Here is an 8,593-nt window from a genome sequence, read left to right as displayed (position 1 = left end):
ATCACTGATTCTCTTCCTGAAGTATTCCTCCTTCTGTGGCTCATTGAAGCCTCGTACCTCTGTCACTCGATGGACACACTCAGAGGGGACGAGATCAGCTGCTGCTGGTCTGGAGGTGATCCAGATGAGAGCAGAGGGAAGCAGATTCCCCACAATGAGGTTCATCAGCAGCTCGTCCACTGAGGCTGATTCACTTACATCACACAACCTCACATCGCTCTGAAAATCCAGAGACAGACGACATTCATCCAGACCATCAAAGATGAACAACACTTTATATTCATCACTGGATATCTCCATTTCTTTAGTTTCAGGGAAAAACACATGAAGAAGATCTGAAAGATTGATTGTTTTGTTCTTCATCAGGTTGATTTCTCTGAAAGGAAGTGGAAATATGAGCTGGACGTCCTGATTCTCTTTCCCTTCAGCCCAGTCCAGGATGAACTTCTGCACAGAGACTGTTTTTCCAATGCCAGCGACTCCCTTTGTCAGCACAGTTCTGATGGCTTTGTCTTGTCCAGGTAAAGGTCTAAAGATGTCAGTGCATTTGATGGCTGTGTCCTCTGTTGCTGCTCTCCTGGATTGTGTCTCAATCTGTCTCACCTCATGCTCATTACTGATCTCTCCTCTCTCACTCTCTGTGATGTAGAGCTCTGTGTAGATATCATTCAGCAGCAGTGTTGGGTGTAACGCGTTACAAAGTAACGCGTTACTGTAATAATATTACTTTTTTCAGTAACTAGTAGTGTAAGGCATTACTCGTCTGAAAATGGTAATATTATTACAGTTTTCCCAAGCTAGTTACTTGCGTTACATTTGCCAGTAGCACCTTCATCACACACACAAGGAACACAACACAGAGAACAGAAGGGAAGGGAAGGAGGGCGTGAATGGAACAGTGATTGGTCTGGGTTTGGCATGAGGTATCATTTACCATCACTGATTGGTCGACAGCCGGCAGCAGAGCGGCACGCTCAGACAGATGGGGAAAAATGGAAGCGTCAACAATGGCAAGCTCTTTTTCAGAGGAAGGTTCCCAGCAACAGAAAGCTAGTTTCGACGGGTGGAGATTCAGTAATTATTTTGTAGGAGTGCTCCGATCACGATCGGCCGCTCGTTAATGCGCATCTCAGTAAAGCCGGTTCTTTAATCAGCGGTTTATTCCATCAGGTGCGTGAACCATATGTTCATACAACCGTGCCAATAAACGCTGAAAATGAACTGGATTTGCGCATCTTCTCAGTTAATAACGGCTCTGTGTAGTAACAGCTGCTCTATGTGAAATCACGCACCTGATGGAATTAACCGCTGATTAGAGAACAGGTGTACTGACGAGCAGTAATATAAGTGAGTTGTGTAAACAGTGATTTATGTGACTTCAATTATTTCTTATTAAACTGAAATCGAAAAGTAAAAAGTATTTTTTGGAAAAACCACATCCTAGTGTTAGTCTTCATATGCTGATGAATAGTGTTAACACGGATATAGAAAAATAAGGAGTGCAAGAGATTGATTCCTAATGTCAGTTTATTTTTAATTAATACTATAGTAGTTCGGTTCCCTTTACATCTTTAACTACCCGTTAATTTATCAATTGAATGGGTGACCTATCCTCATTAATAGAGCAAACATTTGTCCCCCCTGAGAGAATTGGCAGGAGCCGCCACTGATAAAGACCCTAAAGAACACTCCTCCTTTGTATGTTCTCCCTCCATCTGATGCATCTCAGGCAATCATAGAGTAATTAAGAAAAAAAGATGTAACTAGTAATATAACTAGTAATATAACTAGTTACTTTCTCCAGGGAGTAATAAAGTAAAGTAAGGCATTACTATTTTTGAGAGTAATATGTAATATGTAATATATTACTTTTTTGAGTAACTAGCCCCAACACTGTTCAGCAGTGTTGGGTTTCTCTGTGTCGCTGTTCCCTCATATAGACATGCAAACTTCTTCAGCAGATTTAATCTAAACATGTTGAGGACTTCATTGCTGTAAAATAAAAAAATACACATAATTGCATGAGTTAATAAGCCTAATGTCTCATTTATTCTGTATCATATCTTCAAATCATATATTTTACAGAAATGTTATACCTGAGATCAGGCTGTGTATCTCTACTCTTGAATTGTTCTCGACAAACCATAGACGCGTCACTCTTCACAGACACACATCTAGACTCTGCTTCTGGTCTCTTCTGATGAACTGAACTAAAACAGAGAGAGATATTTCAATCCTTTAAATTATTGTATGCAAATGATTGTATGTAAAGAGGACTTTGTAATCAGTTAATACAGTTTACAAAACTAGTGTACTGGACTATGAAAATATATAATAATGTAAAATGTCATGCTGTAATCATATTTTTATACAAACATTATACCTGAGATCAATCTGTGTATCTCCACTCTTAAACTTCATTGGCTGATCCATAGACCTGTCACTCTTCACAGACACACAGCTGGACTCTGCTTCTGGTCTCTTCTGATGAACTGATCTAAAACAGAGAGAGATTAAAATTCATCCTTTAAATTATTGTATGCAAATGATTTTGTGTAAAGAACACTTGGTACCCATTTTATTCACTGTTTATACAAAAATAGTGAACCAAACTGTGATAATATATGACAATATTACATTTCATGTTATAATCATATTTTTAATGCAAATGTTAAACCTTTGATCAGGCTGTGTATCTCCAATGTTAAACTTCACTGGCTGAATCATAGACCTGTCACTCTTCATAGACACACAGCTGGACTCTGCTTCTGATCTCTTCTGATGAACTGAACTAAAACAGAACAGATTTAACCATTTATTATGACGATCTTCTTAATATACTTCAAAGCATATTTGTATGAAAAATACTTTTGGAGCATATATGGTCTTATTGTTTTTAAAGGAATATTAAACTTATAAAAAACATACACAGTTTTTATTTGTAACATAAAAGGTAATTTAATGTGTTCCTCAAAGTACCTGTGTCCTGGAAAAGAAAGGTTATCTCCAGATGTTTGTGGTTCATCCATGATGGATCTGAACAGTTTGATCTCCACCGCTGACAAACAAGTGAAGAGAAAAACAATCACAACAACTACAGCAAATAGCCTTACATTGTTGTAAATAATTTTATTAAACATTTCAACATATTCTGTATTGTAAATAATCAATTCTGTATGTTTAAAATGGCTAAACATCACAGCTGAAGTGTGAGATTGAATATGCATATGTAATTGAATACAAAGGAGGTTATGCATAAAAAACGAGGTGTTTTAAGCTCCATATTTAGTTTTTTCAGGGAGGAGACGGGGTGCAGATGAATGTAAACACAATCTTCTGCAGGATTTATTTGTGCTTATGCAAAATCAGCTTTCTCTGCACAAACACACTTTAAGGATGACATTTATGCAATGTTTTATACATATATTTACAGATGGTGCATGTCTGTTAGCATATTTATGGTGATTTGTGGAATGCTATATCTTTTTCATGAGCTGGAACTAAAAACTATGTTAATAGCATATATACTAAATGCATAATAGCAACTGATAATAACACATTACACACATCAAGATCAGCATAAACTATAACACTTCAATAGAAGAGATATAGTCCTCATCTTGTTAGCCTGTTCATTGAGTCATAAACACACACACACACACACACACACACACACACACAGACACATATATATATATATATATATATATATATACAGTATATAAACCTTAAATGGGGTTTGATGGTTGTTAGCTTTGCTTTTTGCTAATTAAAAATGTTATAGTGACATGAACAACAGAAAATCCAGTGTCAAACTGTGTTTCTGTGTTTGAGATTGTTTCTAGGATTATGTTTCCAGGAAACAGCTTTATTTCTCTGAATCATGGTTCAGGGTTACTTTCCTTCAGATAAACGTCTCTAAACTTCAGATGATTTCAGCACAAGTTATTTATATTTCTGTAACTCTGCTGTTTAACACTTACTGTAGAGTGAACTACAGTAAAAGCGTTAATGAAATAGAAATGCTGCTGATTTCATTGAATGAGTCGGTTATAGAGTTTACCATAATATTTTATCTAAACTGTCTGCTGATGCTGAGTGATAGTTTCTCTCTCAAAGAGTTAAGAATTTATGATAAATAATGTTTGTGAATCACAGATACACTGAAGGTATAATGAGAAACAGTGATTTCACTGCTTGTGACAACAATATCAGAATCTGCAGCTTTCTGTGATTCACTGATAAAGACAAACTTGATCATCTGTTTGATCACAACATGAAGAGGCTTTAAATAAAACTAGGGGTGTCCCTGACTAAGGATTTTCATAGTCGAAACGGAATTTTCTTATCTTGCCGATATTCAACTGATAGTCAAATCATATGTTTGGGGGCGGGGCAAAATACATTAACAAGAGTCCAGTCAGACATTCGACTAGCATAATTACTGATGTTAACAGATCTTTTATGTAGAATACGCTTTGTTATTTATACAAAATAACTTTAATATTAAGACTCATAGGCTATTTGCAAAAAGGGCCCGAATTCACATGAACATATCTCCAGTGCTCTGTAAAATGTGTAGGGAAAATGTGTAATGAACACCTTGCAGCTATAAACGGGGTAAATAATGTTTATTGTTTTGATGAACAGATAACTAACACTTAAAGGCAGCGAAACCATAACAATTAACAATTTTATTATTATTTTTTACAATAGTGCTCTCATTATAATGTTAGTCTAAAACATTAGCAGTTAATGTTCTGCATTTCTGTTTTGAGCTGCGCATGCTTAAGATGACAGTAGAGTGACACATTTGATAGCAAGTTTTTAATCAATGGAATTCAACTCATAATTTTTTGTAGAATACATTACGTTATTTATACGTTCTATGTAATATTAAGACTTATAGGCTATTTGCAAAAAGGGCCCGAATGCACATGAATGCACATCTGCGGGGCTCTGAATGAACTCCTTTTGTGGACGTGTTCTTTACAAAACAATGTGCAGAAACACGACAGCTAAACTCTAATAATTTATAGCATTTTAGTATAATGGTCTTCTCATTATAATAGTAGTTTGTCCTGCTAGTGTTGTGCGCTGAAGAGATATCATCGTAGTACTACAATGAAGCGCTTGACTCAAAACAAGATGCATCTTATCTCAGGTAAATAATATATGCACAATACATATATATAAACCAGCTGAAATGTTTTGAAATCACTTGTACCCTACCACTCTCTGCCAGTGTCAGTTTGAGTCTTGGTAAAGTCCCTGCCGCCAAGATGCTCCTCTGTTGGTCATGGATTATGGAAAGTGAAACATTAATCTATAGGGCTGGTTGGATTTATTCACGCACTTTAAAATATTAATTTGAAGCTTCTTTCTTTTCAGATTCTTACAGTTTTATCATAATAGGCTGGTAACCGGTAGTTCTATATGAAATCAGACATTTAAGCTCCCCCATTTAGTAAAAATGGCATAATCATAACACCCTGCGAATATTCGACTGCTAGATTGGTAGTCGAATCAGGCTCCTCAAATCAAAACATCGATTCGTTGACTATTCGGGGTCACCCCTACATTAAACCATCAAAACAACTTCAGCATGGTGGTGGATGAGGAGATACCCCCTGACTATGTAAGCGCTTTGAGTGCCTAGAAAAGCGCTATATAAATGTAATTAATTATTATTATTATAACATTAAAGAAGCACAAAGTGAACAATGACACATAAGAAAATACTGATAGATTAAAACAACTAGAAACTGTATTGTCTTCCTCTGAATTGTCGTGTTGAACAGCAGCTCTGAAATGTCTGCCACTTCTATCAGGGAAGAGACATGAGAATGAGAAGAATGAAAGTCAGTCATCTAAACTCTCCACTGCTGTTATTCAGTCAGTTCAAATGAAAGATTCATTTTCAAGAAACGCTGCTGAACTCAGAAGTAGCTTTACAAGTTTGAACATGCTTTGAATGTTGAAAGTGTGTCAAGAGTCTATCTACAGTGTTGTGTCATATTTCACTGGATAGTGATGGGTTTCCACATTATATATATATATAGAATGCATTTTAAAAAACTTTAATATTCATCTAGGTATGTATATTCTTGTAATTTTGTCATTTAATAGGTTGTGATTTATTCTATATCATTATATCTTCAAAATGACGTTTGTGTAGAGAATGAGGTTCTTACTGCTAAATCAATCAGACAGAGACGCGAGATGAGCGTACTGACCCATGAACCGTGACAGTACCCCCTCCCCTAGGAACACCTCCTGGCGTTCTCAGGAGAACCTACCCGCTGATTTAAATCATCGATAAGGGAGTGGTCCAATACGTCTCTAGCAGGAACCCAACTCCTCTCCTCCGGACCATAACCTTCCCAGTCCACCAAGTATTGAAATCCTCATCCCCTCTACTTCCGTTTGGAAAATGCAGCTTCCGCTGCACTAGACCACCTGAAGGCAGTCTTTGAGGTTAAGGAAGTCAAAAGGGTGGCTAGCTGGCTGAAATTGCGAATAAACCACCGTTAGAAATTAGCAAAGCCCAGAAACCACTGCAGGGCCTTACGAGACTCTGGGGTTGGCCAATTTACCACAGCCTGAATCTTGTCGGTATCCATGCGCACCCCCTCGGCCGAGACAATGTATCCCACAAAAGGAACAGACTGTGCATGGAAAACACATTTCTCCACCTTGACAAAAAGCCCATTCTCTAACAGCCTCTGAAGCACTCGCCTGACGTGTTGAACATGTTCCTGGAGAGAATGAGAAAATATCAGTATGTCACCCAGGTAGACATAAATGAACTGATCTACCATATCTCTCAACACATTGTTGACAAGTGCTTGGAATACTGCGGGGGCATTACAAAGGCCAAAAGGAAGAACAAGATATTCAAAGTGCCCCCTGGGGGTATTAAAAGCGGTCTTCCATTCATCCCCCTCTCTTATGCGAACGAAATGATTAGTTAAGGAGATCTAATTTCGTGAAAAATTACTCCCCCTGCAGACGCTCAAAAGCCGACGACATCAACGGAAAGGAAGGGAAAGGAGACGCAGCACAGAAGTCCTGTGAGCAGAGTTATAATGAACGCTATCTTAGACTCCTCGATGGGAAACAATGACGGTTGAAGAGAAATATAGAGGGAGCATTTAGCCAAAAATGAGCGACACAACTGGGGCTCCCCAGAGTAAAAGGCTGGTGGTGGTAGACGAGGCTCAGGAGAACGGGTACTTTGATCCACGGCAGCTGGTGGATTGGACGCAGGTGGTTGCTGAGAAGAAACAGTCTCTAACTTGAAGCATTGAAACTGAGTGGTAAGCTCCGAAACCTGAGCAACCATGGCATGACCCGTAGCCATCATCTGGTCCTCTTGGCGTTCCATGCGAGAGTTACTACTGGTTAAAAAGTCTCGTAATTCTGCCAAGCTCGCTGGATCCATTCTGGTTGGTTCGTTCTGTCACAATGATCGAGTCACGAGATCCAAGTGCGAGGTAAAAAATGGTTTATTTGTAGCTCAGATAGTCAGCAATGAGAACGTAGGAAGACGATGGCATAACCCCAGATGAATCATGTCCAGACCACTCAAGCAGCAGTAATCTCAAACCCAGTGCAGGAATCCTATGCGGGCGAGGAAAAGGGTCCAGATCGCTCAAGCTACAGTAACTCAAACCCAGCGCAGGAATCTCAGGCGGGTGAGGAATAAGGTCCAGAGAATACCAGCTGGAGGAACAGGAGTACAACAAGACAAGAGAGACAGACGAGAAATCAACGAACCAACAACACGAACAGGAAGCCAGACAAACTTAAAGGCAGTGCAAATGAGTTGCAGCTGGTGCTCATTAACGCAGCGGCTGCTAGTTAACAGACGCACACAATCAGACAGACACAAGATGAGCGAACTGACCCATGAACCGTGAAAGATTCCAGGTGAAGAAGACCAGTGACCATAAAAGCGTTATCATCAAAAGATCATGAGCCATATGCAGAAGTGCTTTTTCATAAGATCTTAAAGATCTGTTGATCTGATGAGTGAGGGAGGATAAGATCTTTAACATATGATGGGGCTGGATCACTGAGGACTGAGGACAAACTGAAGTTTAAAACTGGATCAAGATTGTAGAATTAATTGGAAGACAGTGAAGTGATATGATTGTAGATTATAAGATCGAAGACTGAGAAAGATCAAGATACAGATAATTACAATAATATATAAACAATAATACATCCTTGTATTATTAGTTTAGGAAATAGATTAGGTAATAAAAATGTGAGAAACTTTCTCTGATCCTGAAAAGATTAAAACTTTCATTTAGAAATTATTTGTAATGGATAAAAACTTTCCTTTACTTCTTAATTTGTTTGGCTGATTAAAGCTCAGAGTTGAGAAAGACACACAGTTTTCTTTCCTGTGATGAAATTGTAGAAAAAACTATAACCAAGCTAATTAACCAGCAAACATCTAGATTGCATGGGACAATAATAATTATTTCAGTTTTGTCATTATTGAGCTGGAGAAAGTTAATTGACAACCACTTTTTTGCCCTCAAAGGCAGTCCAGCAATAACTGGATGGAGTCACCAGCTGTCAA

The 8,593-nt window shown here is 38.2% G+C and overlaps 1 long non-coding RNA gene and 1 pseudogene across 1 annotated transcript; both read right to left on the bottom strand.

Annotated features, from left to right (window-relative positions):
- Position 1: 1 nt before the first annotated feature.
- On the bottom strand, positions 2-681 carry LOC113071295 (NLR family CARD domain-containing protein 3-like; annotated as a pseudogene).
- A 1,221-nt stretch (positions 682-1,902) lies between these two features.
- LOC113071291 (uncharacterized) lies at positions 1,903-2,499 on the bottom strand. The gene is made up of 3 exons (XR_003280070.1): positions 2,384-2,499; positions 2,097-2,210; positions 1,903-1,992 (listed from the first exon to the last, which is right to left on the bottom strand). It is a non-coding gene; the product is annotated as an uncharacterized LOC113071291 (long non-coding RNA).
- Between the last annotated feature and the right edge of the window lie 6,094 nt (positions 2,500-8,593).

The sequence above is a fragment of the Carassius auratus genome, unplaced genomic scaffold (assembly GCF_003368295.1).
Source record: "Carassius auratus strain Wakin unplaced genomic scaffold, ASM336829v1 scaf_tig00006772, whole genome shotgun sequence".
NCBI classification, from domain to species: domain Eukaryota; kingdom Metazoa; phylum Chordata; class Actinopteri; order Cypriniformes; family Cyprinidae; genus Carassius; species Carassius auratus.
This window is presented reverse-complemented; position numbering and strand designations above follow the sequence as displayed.